A 15,355-nucleotide genomic window follows, 5' to 3' on the forward strand; every position below is an offset into this window, starting at 1 on the left:
GGGGAGTGGTTGCGTGTAGTGTATTGTTGCTTTAAGGAGAAGTAGCAAGTAGTGGTGAGGTACTTAATGAGCAGAAGTCAGTGATTGGCTGATGGAGGGATGGGGTGTGGTCACAGGAGTATAAGGTTAACTGCACTGGGGTGTGTGGGATTTGGTAGTAGGGTAGGGGAGCGGAGTGAGCCTGCAGAGTGAACGGAGTGGGTAGAGCCAAAGGGTGGAGGAGCTACAGATAGTAACAATCATAAACTGTAGCAATGGCTACTGCAGAAAGGTAAGTGTTATAACGCTTGTTTGCCTAAAAAAAAATCAGGAGAAAAAAGTATAAAGGGCAGTAGAAGAAGTGTGGAATAGGCAACAGACTAAAGACTATCAGGGTAGGGGAAAACAGAGAGGGGCTTGCTATTTAATTGACTAGCGATTTAAATATATTCAGAGAAAGAGCATATAGAAGAAGTGTAGTGCCACCTAGTGGCGACAGGATAAAATTACACCAGGGAGACCTACTTTACTGAAGGAAGTCTAATTAGGCATAGGGAGAAAATGAAAGAAAAACCTGGGAGGGATGAGGGGTACAAGGGGCTGTGGTCATGCGGATGTGTCTATATACATATATGTTTACCATATGTCCAGAATATGGAGTGGAGTCCTACCTCAGCACCAATAGTCCCAACCTCTTAGTGCAAGGGGATGTCATGTATGTATTGCAGGTGTATATGTAGACTGTTCCTACTGGAACAGGGGTTGTCTTAGCAGACATGTTGTGTGTGGGAGGTCACATTTGCTTTTGACATGTGTGCCATTGGCTACTGACTGACACCCTAAGGACATCATAGTACAGTACCACTGCTAGCACAGTAATGATCCAGTGGACTACAGCAGGGATATGACCAATGTATGTGGACAGTCTGGCACTCTGTGGTCAGTCCAGAGGTGTACACAAATCCCCTTCATGCGAAACATGTGGACCACGCCTCACAATGTGGATGATAACATCCATGTACATTGGTATAGCACGTAAATACTGGACTACATATGCCCACACAGTTTATGCATTCACACATGCCAGTCTGTCCTGACACATAATACCTGGTGGTGCAGAGGTCACATGGCCACATACTACCTAGTAGTTACTGACATACATCTGTACAGAATCCCGCTGCTTTGTCAGAAATGCACAACAGTTATGGTGGCCTGGCAGCAGTATGTCTTGCAAATAACTGAACATAACAGCACATTGGGTAATTACACTAGGCTGTTAGGCATGTCACAAAACACTGTGCAAACTACAGGCAGACTGCCACAACACTTGACTACACTTTGAATGGGGGAATACATATATACCTTCAATTATGTCACAGCACAGAGCAACAGATACCTGTGATAAAGTGCATTCCCACAACCAATGTGAACACAGCCACAGCCACATATGGTACGCAAGCTTAATATGACACTATATGGACTGTCTGATAAACACCATCCTGATATGTGCCACTCACACACTAACCCTACATACACTGGGTTATTACACAGTGTGGTCCGATGCCTGTCTGTGGTATGGGACACTTGTGTGTCTATCCCTACAGACATGTGAGCCAATAGGGTACCACACACTGGAGCAGCATGTAACACCAGAAAGAACAAGGCCAAGAACAATGGCATCTACCACAATCTGTGTACAGCCCAAGGTACATATGCCCAATACACATACTGCTGACAATCATCATAAGTACACAGACCCCAGCACTGTACACACTACCACAGAATGCCCATGTTATGTCCTCAGAAACAACCTCTACTATGCATAACATCTCTAGCAGTCTGATATCTGACTGGCTTGTTATCAGGTATGACGTCAATAAATAATGGTGTACAGAACATATGCACCTCTTACTGCATGACATATGTACAAAGTTTGACAGACTTGTGGCTGGAACTACAAGCACTGGCCCAATATTGGCATGGTGCTGTGATAACCTCATACATTTACTGTTGTGCCAGGGTTTGTTGTGACATATGTCCTATGAGGGATATGAAGTCAGTAGCTCTCATGGCTGTCACCATGTACTGATGCAATTCTCACACTATGCTTCTGCAGTTCTCAGATAGGTGTTCTGTGAGTAACACAAGAAACAAAAGGCTCCACACACTGCCCAGTCTGCAGATAACCCTACAGATGGGGATTTCCTCAAACACATAACACTGTCATGACAGGTATTAAATCACGTAGACCAGCCATATCTACACACACCCTGTTAAACCAACATTACTCCAAATGCAGAAGAGCAACACTTACATTCTCTAGTCATGTCTGGCACATCCCCCTCCTGTCTGTTGGCCTGTTTCCACAGTGTATGCTGTTAGAGGTAAATCCCAATACCATCTGTGATGCTGTTTGCCAAACACCAAATGTAGGTCCTGCTTACAGTGAATGAAAAAGCCCGACACCAACATGATCTTCCTAGATATTGGAGTGTATTTCCATGCAATTGGCTATGGGAATGTTACCACATTTGTTCCAAGTGCAATCAGATAGAGTGGGACTGCAATTCATGCAGAGGCCATCAGCTGATACTGAGCATCACTTACAAAACACAAGCTGCTGCCTAAGCAAAGCAGGTGTACATCTCCACATCCACTAGAGAGGAAGTGAGAGAGACAGACAGAGACAAAGTAAGTCAGGGAGGGGGTGGGAGAGTAAAACCTAAGCATGTTTGTTTCACACACCTACCAGTACGGCATTTCAAACCCCTGACTATGTATTGCTATCAAATGTCTATGCAGTTATTGCATGCACCACAAAGCTTACATGTTGGGAGCTGTCCAAAGGTATATCTGATGGTGAGTGACATCTGCAGCAGTGATATAGTAGAGATAAGGTAGGTGCAGTACACGTGCCTGTCCACATGAACAGGTGTCAATGTCAACACAGCCACACTCTCTCAGGGACTCACACACATTGACACAGCTGGCAGGGTCAGGAATAGACTTCCTAGCTAGCTAGTTTTCCACAATACAGTAATGCACAGGTATCACATGCACCACAGGGGTCATCTGGATGTTATATGGGGAAAGGGCATGTGAAGGTGTCTGACATCAGACAGCATGCTTCAGTAGGCCAATGGGAGTTGTAGTTAGTGTTAATGTGGTTGAAAGCATCATTCTCCACACACACAGACACAGGGTACCAGTACTCACATGCATGGGTGCATTGCTTCACGGGTGTGTAGTGGTTGACTGTGCCAGACAGCAGTACAAGGCTAGGTGAAGGGTATACTTTGGTATCAGGCCACATGACAATGGTGTGCAGTGTGGCTCAGGGGTGTAGTGGCTGGATTGGCCCACACAGGTGAGTACTGTATTCACCATCCAGTCACCTGGGTTACTATTGTGTGTGGCCAGTGCTGTGCAGTGCTTGCCATGTATGTGTTCTATAGTCCATGACATGGACAGTGTCTGGGAATGTGCACATGTCCCACATGCATATTCAGTGACATGTGGAACTGTACCTGGGGTATCTGGCCCATGTTGTGTACACAGATTGTTATTACCAGATGTCCCAGTCCTGGCCTCATGTGACGGGAACTGGTAATAGACACCAGGCTGACCCTGCACCTACATTGATAGCATGATACAGGTATTTCCTGGTGTCCATGGCATCTGTCCATACAAGGCACATGTTTAAGGCATGAGATATCCTTTGTGGGTCACATTTGATGGCACCACAGTTGTTGCAAGCATCCAGTGGGGAACATAGTGAAGGTGCACTGTCTGCAATTATGTGCCTAGTGTAGTGATGGGACAGGGTTCATAGGTTCATAGGTTCATAGGTAGGGTACTAGGCTATTGGCCCTAGGGCCTATATAAGCCTAGTCAAAGGTACCCTGGCTTTTGCCACCCAAGAAAATTATTTTCCTGTGCCACTGTTGAGCAGAGCCACAGATGTGATCCCTGGGGTGAATTTCCTATCTCCCATCTAATCATCAAAATTTTTCTTGAAGAGTGCTAATGAGGAGCTTTGTTTGATATAGATAGGTAGTTTGTTCCAGAGTATGGGAAGTCTCTGGGACAGGAATCTATCCCTCCAGCATGTTCTGTTTATTGTGGTGATGAGGTTTAGGTCCCTAGAGCATGTAGCTCGTAGGGGTTGGGATTTCTTTAAGTGGAGCATGTCTAAAAGCTCTGGGTTTGACATAGCTTTGTGTGTTAGGCAGAGATCGCCTCTGAGTAGGCGATATGCAACGGAGTAAAGCTGCACTTTTTTGAGACGGTCTGCATAGGGCATCTCTTTGAGGCCAGTAATCCTCTTTGTGAGGTATTTCTGTGGCCTTTCCAGTTGTTGTAGATGTCTTGTGAGGTACATACCAAAAGGGGCATTGTACTCTATAATGGGTCTAATGAGTGACGAGTAGAGGGGAACAATGACCTCTTTTGTCCTAGATGAGAAACCTTTTGTGATGAGGTGTGCCACATAGAAGGATTTCCTGACTACTGTGGTGATGTGATTATCAAAGGAGAGACTACTGTCCACCTGTGTCCCAAGGTCTCTTATCACACTTTTGGTGTTAAGTAGACTACCACCTATGTGGTAGTTCATAGGTACTGAGTTTTTACCAAAAGGAATGACAATGCACTTTTTGGCATTGAGCTTGAGGCCATGGCTTTGACACCAGGCATCTGTCTCAGCAAGGCCCTTTTGTAGGATGTCCACATCTTTTGGAGTTTTGATTATGGCTCCTAGTTTGCAGTCATCTGCAAACTTCATTACCCAAAGACCTTCTGTGTTGGCCTGTACTTCAGAGAAGTAGATACCAAATAGGAGAGGACCCAGGACTGAACCCTGTGGTACTCCACTTGTCACTGGTCTGAAGCTGGATTTGGAGTCTGCTACTTTCACAGTGTGGGTTCTGTCAGTGAGCCACTTGGCAACCCATCTTGTGACATAGGGATTTATACCTAGTTTAGTGAGTTTATTTATAATTCCAGAGTGGGGGATGGTGTCAAAAGCCTTGGTGAGATCTAGATAGGCTGTGTGAACCACCTTACCTTCATCTACGGCTTTGTTGACTGCTTCAAAGAAGTCTATCAGGTTTGGGAGACATGAGCTGCCTTTTACAAACCTGAACTGGGTGGGGTCCTGAGTTTGGAGATTACCAATGTCATTGTTTATAAGTTCCATGATGATACGCTCCATAGCCTTGCAGACCAGGCTTGTTAGGCTAATGGGGCAGTAGTTTCCAGGGTCTGTGGTGGCTCCCCCTTTGTGGAGTGGGATAACTGTTGCTGTGTGCCATTCAGTGGGCACATAGCCTGAGGTGAGGCTATGATTGAACATGGTACTTAGGTGGGGTGCCAGTTCATTCTGTAGTTCATGTAGAACACAGCCTGGGATGTCGTCAGGTCCCATGGATGCTGTCTTATTGGCGTTGGATAGTGTGTTTTTTGCCTGTGCATCCGTGATTACAGGAACTTTGCATTCTTCTGGTATAGAGATGGGCCCTTTAGGGGATGACAGAGGGGTAAAGTTAGCACTGAACCTATCTGCTAGGATGCTGGCAATATCCATTGGTTCTGTATATTTAGTGCCATTGTGCTGTAACTCAGAGCAGATCTGAGTGTTGCCATTGAGAGTCTTGACATAGCTATAGAATGCTTTGTGGTTGTCTTTAGAGTCAGTGGCTATTTTGTTTTCATAACTAGCTTTGGAGGATTTTATGAGGGATCTCAGCTTCTTACTGAAGCTGACCAGGGAGTTTCTCCAATCATGGGATTTTACTCTTTTTTGCAACAGTTTCTTTCTTCTGTTGTAGAGTTTGTTTATGGCAGGGGACCACCAGATTGGCTTCCTTTTTTTGGAGGATAGCATCTTGGTTCTGTTAGGGATTGCACGATCCATGCACTCATGTAAGTGCTTATAAAGTGCATTTGTGTAGGATTCAGCAGTCATACCTCTATTGTCCATCAGCATGGGTGTCTTGAAGTTTGCCACTTCTGTCTTAAGAAGCGTGAAGTTGGCTTTGGAGAAATATTTTACTGTGGTTTTCCTAATGGGGGGTAGGGGAGGGATGTGGATGTCTAGGGTGATTAGCTTATGGTCGGATCTGACCAACGAGGAATTGACCTCTGGTGTGGAGCACTGGTTGCCCATGTTGGTAATAACCAGGTCTAGGATATTGCTACCCCTGGTGGGGGTGTGGATAAGTTGATCCATGGCATTGGAATTTATGAATTCCAGAAAACGTTGAGCACAAGAGTAGGTACATGAGTAGTTTTCCCAGTTAATGGTAGGGTAGTTGAAATCGCCCATTATTAGGGTGTTAGGTTGTACCCTAATATTTTCCAGTGTATTAAGAAATGAGGAGTGGGTGCCATGCCCTCTGTAGTCCACTGCAATCACATCATGGTTACTATGTGTGGACAATATGCAGGGTACTACCAACAAAGTGGATGTTGCCTAGGCAAGTGTGTTTGTGTATGGACATGGGTTGAGAGTGTTCTCTTGGTAATACAAGGATTGCTTACTTTGTTTGCCAGGCCTTGATGTCACATGTAGCGGTATGGATTGGCACCCCAGCCTCTTGGATATTTGACATGTGTTATCCTTGTAAGGTGGACATTGTGACATAAAATAGGCCCACCATATAAGAAATTTGTAAAACCCGCTCCATAATGAGTTTAGTTGTTACACACTCACAGCCCCTACACACAGGATACGAATGACAAACACACACACACACACACACACACACACACACACACACACACACACACACACACACACACACACACACACACACACACACACACACACACACACACACACACACACAGTTGCCATGTCTGGGATTAGAACTCCTACCTAACTAGTTTATCACATCACAGCATTACACAGTTATAGGATGTGCCACAGAGATTACTGGGCTACTCCTTCCCCAAAGTGTATTACACTGGGAATGACATCAGAAGGCTTGCCAAAGAATGGCAATGGAGGTTGTAGTGACTGTGAATGGCCTCAAACGCATTGCTCCCTACACAGACAAACAAATATACACACAAACATCCACACTTACCATGTCTGGAAATAGAACTTCTACTGAACTACTATATCACACTACAGCATTACGCTGTTATAGGACCCACCATGGAGATTACTGGACTACTCCTTCCCCAAAGGTATATTTCACTGGGAATGACATCAACAGGCTTGCCAAAGAAGGGCAATGAAGGTTGTAGTGACCGTGAAGGGCCTCAAAAGCATTGCTTCCTACACAGACACACAAACATCTACACTTGCCATGTCTGGGAACATAACTCCTACTTAACCAGTTTATGACACTACAGCATTACACAATTATAGGATGTGCCACAGAGATTACTGGGCTACTCCTTCCCCAAAGGTGTATTTCAAAGTGAATGACATCAGCAGGCTTGCCAAAGAAGGGCAATGGAGTTTGTTGTGACTGAGAATGGCTTCAAAAGCATTGCTTTCTACACAGGCAGACAAACACACATACATCCACACTTGCCATGTTTGGGAATAGAACTCCTACCTAACTAGTTTATCACACTACCGCATTACACATGCCAAAGTAGGGCATTTGAATTGTAATGAGTGTGACTAGCCTAAAAAGCAGTACTCCCTACACATACGCGCACACACACACACACACACACACACACACACACACACACACACACACACACACACACAGACTTGCCATGTCTGGGATTAGAACTCCTTCCTAACTACTTTATCACACTACAGCATTAAGCAGTTATAGATTATTAGACTACTTCTTCCCCAAAGGTGTATTTCAAAGGGAATGACATCAGCAGGCTTGCCAAAGTAGGGCATTTGAATTGTAGTGGGTGTGAGTAGCCTAAAAAGCATTGCTCCCTACACAGACATACACAGTTGTCATGTCTGGGATTAGAACTCCTAACCTAACTAGTTTATCATACTACAGCATTATGCAGTTGTAGGACATGCCACAGAGATTACTGGGCTAGTCCTTCCCCAAAGGTGCATTTCAAAGTGAATGACAGCAGACTTGCCAAAGTAGGGCATTTGAATTGTAGTGGGTGTGACTAGCCTAAAAAGCATTGCTCCTTAGACATTCACAGTTGCCATGTCTGGGATTAGAACTCCAACCTAACTAATTTATTACACTACAGCATTGCACAGTTAAAGGATGTGCCACAGAGATTACTGGGATGCTCCTTCCTCAAAGGTGTATTTCAAAGTGAATGACATTAGCAGGCTTGCCAAAGTAGGGCATTTGAATTGTAGCAGGTGTGACTAGCCTAATAAGCATTGCTTCCTACACAGACAGACAGAAAGTTGCCATGTCTGGGATTAGAACTCTTACCTAAGTAGCTTATCACACTATAGCATTACACAGTTATAGGATGCGCCACAGAGATTACTGGGCAACCCTTTCCCCAAAGGTGTATTTCAAAGTGAATGACATCAGCAGGCTTGCTAAAGTAGGGCATTTTAATTGTAGTGGGTGTGACTAGCCTAAAAAGCATTTCTCCCTACACAGACAGACACACACACACTGTTGCCATCTCTGGGATTAGAACTCCTACCTAACTAGTTTATCACACTACAGCATTATGCAGTTATAGGACACACCACAGAGATTAGTGGACTGTCCTTTCCCCAAAGGTGTATTTCACAGTGACTGACATTAGCAGGCTTGCCATAATAGGGCTATGGGGAGAGCAGTGTGTGAGCATGGGCCATAACCCATTCATCTAGAGGTAGACACAACACACTCAGGTGCACACAGGTTTATATTCCACAGGTTCGTGTATACAACTGCTAGATGACTACTGCCTTGTACAATCATGTTGCGCAGTTAACACTAGCACCACAGAGTCTATAATGCTGAGGGATACCAGTGGCTAATTTCTACGATGAGTGACATTTACACATCATGTGGTTGTAGCCATTTGGCTGTGTACTGGGTGTGACAGGCTTCATAATGGAAGGCTCTTTGTCACTGTCACTCTCTTCCACACATCTATGTATGTGTACTTTTGGCATATTATAGTGTGTTGCCCTTTGATATATGTGTGTATTCCTATCCAATGTGTGTGCAAAGCATGACTGGTGCATACTGAGAAGTGTATGCACTAACATCTGCAACTGTCAGATATGTATGGTCCACTGTTGTTGCCAGACATGGACTTCATTTGTTTAAGTGTGGAAGCATGCCCAGTATGCCCTTCTGTATTGAATGTGTGGATCCATTCCAGGTAGATTGTACTCCAATGCAGACATTTGTGTTCTATACCTACAGCTAGCAAACTGTTTCTGCAGGATATCTGTAGATCAGTTGGCAATATGGGGTCAAACTGGGCAAGGGATCGTGGGTACTGTAGGTAACTGTGTCTGTGCTACTTCTGCTACACGGTCCTGGTGTTAGCAGAGATATTCAGACATGTGTAGTGTTATACACTGTGATGTTTTACATCCTCAAGTACTGTCAGATAGACATTTTTGCTCATAGTGATGTCCCGAGGAACACAGGGGAATGCAACTGTGTCCAGTATTGTGGTCAAACACCTACATATTCTTGAAAACTAATGCCATTCAGAAGGGGGAGCTGCAGACAATTGCTGCTGGGTCTGTGTAACCAGTTCAGCACCTTGGTACAGTGGTGGCAGAGGATCCCATACTTGTACTTCCATTGACGGTACAGTATGTCCTTATCTTGCTGTGGCAATACCTCACAGTTGTACAGATTCACACAGGTTACCCAGAGACAGGGGTCATAAGTCAGGACATTACCCCTATTGTGTTGTACGGGCAGGTTTGTAGCCACCCATTTTTGTGTTTGCAGCCAGGGATAGTATGTGCAAAAGGTGTTTTGGACTTTGCACATTTCATGCTGCCCATGCTCCCACACCCCCTCTATTATTCTATCCTCTTCCATACATTATGCAGACATTCTCTAATACTTTCCCTATAGTTATCACCTCATCACAGCAGTGTATTGGTGATGGTCCACAGTTCATGCAGTGGGACATGTTACTATAGTTTGTCCACATGACCTTGCATATGGGTTCTGTGGACTGTGTTATGTTGTTGTTTGGGAATCTATGACATAACATACATTGGCAGTTTGGGTGAGATGCAGGCCTTTGGCAGAGGACTGTAGGCGATTTGGTAGTGATGCAGGCTAGCTGTAGCAGGCCATTGGATTCTGTCAGTCCTACAGTACCAGACTGCCATACAGTATATTCCCCTGGGGTGACCTGCATGGGACAGCTGCACTGCATGCTGCATTCTTTCGCTATTGCCATACACAGGTGGGGGTCATATTGTACTCAGTCCCAACAGCAGGGATAAAACTGGAGAGGTGCCTGTGGCTGGTGGTAGGGTGAGCTGGGTGCATGTGTACTATGGACACTACTTGCATCTGACTCACAGATATGCATGGGGCATTCCACTTATGCTGGCTTGTGCAGGGACATCAGCTGATTCTCAATACATCATTCCTATGACCTTTGTGATCTGTGAGTGTTTGGCAGATGACTTCAGTATTCCCTACTACAAGCCCAGATAATGTGATACAAACCTGTATGTACAATTCCAAGGGTGTGTCCATTTCATGGTTATGCATTATACACTGTCTGGGGTACTTTCCCCTGTGTACTGCTTGTATATCTGGCCCAACAGTCATGCCATGTCCATCTTTCAGATAGTGACACATATTACCTCCATACATTTACAATGGCTTACTGCTAGAATGTGTTATACTGGGGAGCATTGTGTTTACACATACATGTTACTACATTTCTACATCAGATTGGGGGGCACACCTGACTGTTACTACATGTCTACATAGGATTGGGGGGCACACCTGACTGTTTCTACATTTCTACATAGGATTGGGGAGGGGCACACCTGACTGTTACTACATTTCTACATAAGACTGGGGAGGCACACCTGACTGTTACTACATTTCTACATAGGATTGGGGGAGGCACACATGACTCTTGTACACATTTGTTTGACTGTACTGGTATGTCAGGTACTCCATTTTATTCTGTATTTTAACCTATCATGCTGTCTAGAGGCATATCAGTGTACTACAGGTCTTAGGTTTGATTGACTTACATATCAGTTTCTGAATTTTTACCCTCCAGAACTAACATCTCACTGCCTGACCTGATGTAGTCTGTCTGTGTAGGCCTGGGGGGAGGGTTACCCATAGCCATCATTCAGAGGCCTTAGCACAGCCTTTGTTTGTGTATGTCTACACCTGTCCTGCTGGCTGAGACTGTTGTTGGGTATATGAACCTCCCTGACTGGTATGTGTGTGTCATATGGACACACATGTGGCCCAGCACATTTCCTGTAGTGGGTTTTGTCACCATGTGTAGTACTGGCTACTATGGTGACACCGGTATTTGTTACAGATCTCATGCTGCCACTATAGGTCTCTACTATCTGCTGGCATCCCATTCAGCCACCCGAACCCCTTACATACTCACATTCATAACATAGATACAGGTAACAACACATACTATCCCATTCAGCAATTGGTAAGAAGAGTGACTTACCTTGTGGGTGTGCCAGTGTTGAGGATGGTGCTGGAGGGCTGCCTATGTTGGATGCACATAGTGCACTCCCTATACATGGTTGAACACAGGTGGTGTCATGTTTGGCATCCCTTTTACTGTATGTGCAAGTCAGAGAGAGGTGTCATTCCCTACTGTGTCAGTGTATGTGCTATGTCTTGCCTCTTTGCCAAGGCCAGGGCATACTGAACATGCCTCCTTTTGACTACTGGGGCAGGCTCAGGTTGTTCCTCCTCTGAGTCACTTTGTGCCTATGCAGGCCTTGGCAATGGTGGGGGGCTATGTGGCCCTGCCCTGTGCTGTTCCTGGTGCAGCTGTTTCCACAGGATCATATTGTGTAGCATGGCACATACCATGACAATTTGAGTACATGTAGCTTGTGAGTACTGCAAGGCTCCACCAGATGTGTCCAGGCACCGGAACCGTGACTTGAGCATCCCAGATACATGCTCTACCATAATTCTGGTCTGTGCATGTGCCTCATTATGGAGTTCTTGTTTGGGTATGTGTGCATTTCTGATGGGTGTCATCAGCCACTGCTCCAGTGCATGCCCAGCATCCCCACTAGGTGACCATAAGGGATGTCCCCATTGGCAAATCTCTGGTACAGCTGCGTCAGATGCCAGATGTGGGCACTATGATAGCTTCCAGGGCAGTCAGTACACACATTCATTATAATGCACTGGGCATCGCACATGACCTGGCAGTTGATGGAGGGGAAGCCCTTGCGGTTGATGTTGACCCTAGTCCTCTCACAGTGTGGTTCTTTGATGCATATGTGCGTGCAGTCTATAGCACCCACTACCTCAGGGTATTCTGCTATTTGTTGGAAGAGATGCATATTGCTGGCCAACACCTCATGGGTGTTGGGGAAATATACATGCTCACCAGCCTGTGCTGACATGGCATCCAGGAACTGGTGGAGTGCCCTGAATGTGGATCCCTGTGAGATCCCCATGATATCCCCAGTTGTCCTTTGGAATGTACCTGTGGCTAGTATTCTTAGGCCTACACATACCTTGGTATCCACTGGGATGGGTTCCCCTCTGATAGTTCTGTGTGTCAGTTGTGGCTGGCACATCTCAACAATTTGCTGTAGGAGGTCCCTGTCCACCCTATTGCACTCCACTATCTCCAGCTCATGTAGCCCCTGGTAGGTTACCCTGGGTCTGTACACTCTTCTCCGTCTCCTCACTGTGGGTTGGTCGACAGCATTCTCATCCTCACCACCCTCAGCCTCTTCCACGTGTTGATGTATGATAGCTACTGCAGCCCCTGTCATTTTGTTGTTTTTGTTTGTTAAAATTTCCCTGCTTGTATACGTTGTAGAGTATGTGGGAAAAAACAGAGGGAAAGGTGTTTGCATAGTTTATAGTAGTGTTCTGGGCTGGGCTGGTCTGTTGCCTGTGTAATTGGCTGATTCTGATACGTTTCACCTGCCAGCTATGCTAGATCTCCTTGATTGCCTTCCTATTGCTCTTTTCCCTTCCCATTGTTTTCCTGTTTAAGCCCAGGTGCGCGCCGCACAAACACAGTACTCAAATGTGCACAGAGCTGCTATTTCCTGGTTTACTTTTTTTTTTCTTTAAAACTCAGTGCATGGTGCGCACACCTGCTTAAGCAATATAAGGAATGCTAGGCATCCTCAGACACACCCCCTTGCTTAGCTCTGCTAAGCTAAGGGCAAACCCAAGCCACAGTACCCAGTCGACTTACACTATGCCTGACACCCCCCCCCATGATGTCAGCTAACTGCTACACTTGTACCAAGCTATTCCTCCACTTACACTGTTGGGTGCTGACTAGCATTGAGGGGAAATCTGGGATTCAGTATCATTACCCTCATTTAAATAGGATTGCCTGCTGATGCATAGTTACAGGTACCACACTGACCCTCCCCCCTTAGCAACCACGATTCACTGGCCAAGTTGTCTTCTGCCTGCCATTGAGTATAATGGTAAAATAGTGATTTTGGTTAGAATGCTTATTTCAGGTTATTTTCTTTATTTTTCACCCGATCCCATTTGCGCACCTCTGCCCTATGCTTAAATAGCCAAAATCAGCTAAAAAAAAATACATTTTTTTTAAACTGTTTTCCATGCCAATGGCCACATATTTGGCCATTGGCATGATTTACACATTATATACACCCTTTATTTGGAGCTGTCATGGCACCATTTTGTAGTTTGCAGAAATGTACTCGGTTACTAACCAAGTACATTTCTGCAGATTACACTAGTCCTGCATGGCCAGCTGCCAGCTTCCTGGATCACAAATTCACCTCATTTGCATGGTTTTCACCTGCAAACGGTGTAATTCGCATACAGGAGATGTGTCCGTGCAGGAATAGTGCAGGAGCGCTCGTGCATGTCCCTGCAGCTTATTCCTGGATTGCATGGCAGCCATATTGCCTCCAGGAGCTCCTGCACTGTCCCTGCACACTGTGCAGGGCTTGCTGAATTCAGGGGATTAACTTTTAGTCCTAAGAAAAAGTGCACTGACTATCTTTGAATAAAATGTAATTGTACACTGTTGTATTAACTGCAATAAAGTGTTAAGGCTGCTAGGGAGGTTGTTACCTCTTATTCACTTCCCATAATTTCAAACTTAATTTTTTCAGTGAACTGCTTGCCATTGTACCTTTAAATTTTGCATTTCTCTCAGCCATGAAAATTCAGAATTCTCAAGAGTAACTGCTTGCACCTGCAGATAATTTGTCTCCATGGAGATGTACTTAGCAATGAGTATTTGTAAATTTCACTCAGAAAATAATGCACAGCTGCTCTCAACTGCAGACATCTCAACTCCACTGAACATTAGCTGGAGGAAGACAAGCAAGCTAATATCTTTGCAGTTGTAAGAAGATTAGCATTTTCTTGGCTTTCATCATTTTGTCTTATTTTTAAAGCCTACATGCTTACAAAATACCTGTTAATAAAAGAACATCAACTAATAAGATTTGTGATTACTACATTCTCCTGTTATACAAGCACATCAGAAATATTTAACAGTGTTCAGAGTTTTAATTAAAGTTGTTCATTGGCAATGAAAAAAAATTTCCTGACATAAAGGCCTTTGTTACTGAGGTGTACATGCTTTTGAAAAAAAACAATATTCCTACTATGAGAAGTTTAAGAGCTGTTTTGTATAGAAACCATTCTATATTCCTCACCTGGGGAAGTTTAGGGCATATATAACAAATCTTTTAAATAGCAGCAGATGAAGCAAGGTTGGGACACCTTGATCTCCACATGAGTGTTTCATCAGTTGTGTTCCAGGCCACAGTCCTAGGGATAACACAGTCAGGTCAGAGGAGGATAGATGGAAGAAGAGATACCTGAATGTGGTCACCTTGGTCAAAGAAGCCAACAAATTAAGTGGGGAAAAACATACCATGCTGTCATTATTGGGGCACACAGAGAAAATGAACTAAAACAATTCCAATGAACGATTATAATAAAGTAAAAGAATAGATGGGAAAGCACAGTTACTTAAAGCAAGACAGACAAAACGTACCTGCCAGATGTTTATAAAGTCATGTGTACTGTAACTTTGTGTGAATGCTTCAACTGAAGTTTGTTAAAGGGAAACTTAGAAAGCTTACATTTTTGAGCATATTTACTTTCTGTAATATTTTCGGTATGCTTTACTACATTAAAAACATTTGAGCTTTGGAAGAATTTGCATTATCAAGTAAAGCTTTCTATAAATTTAGCACAGTATTTTTATCAGTTGCCAAGCCTATGATTTTGCAGATATATAT

The sequence above is a fragment of the Protopterus annectens genome, chromosome 1.part0 (genome assembly GCF_019279795.1).
Source record: "Protopterus annectens isolate FY-2018-M chromosome 1.part0, PAN1.0, whole genome shotgun sequence".
NCBI lineage: Eukaryota > Metazoa > Chordata > Ceratodontiformes > Protopteridae > Protopterus > Protopterus annectens.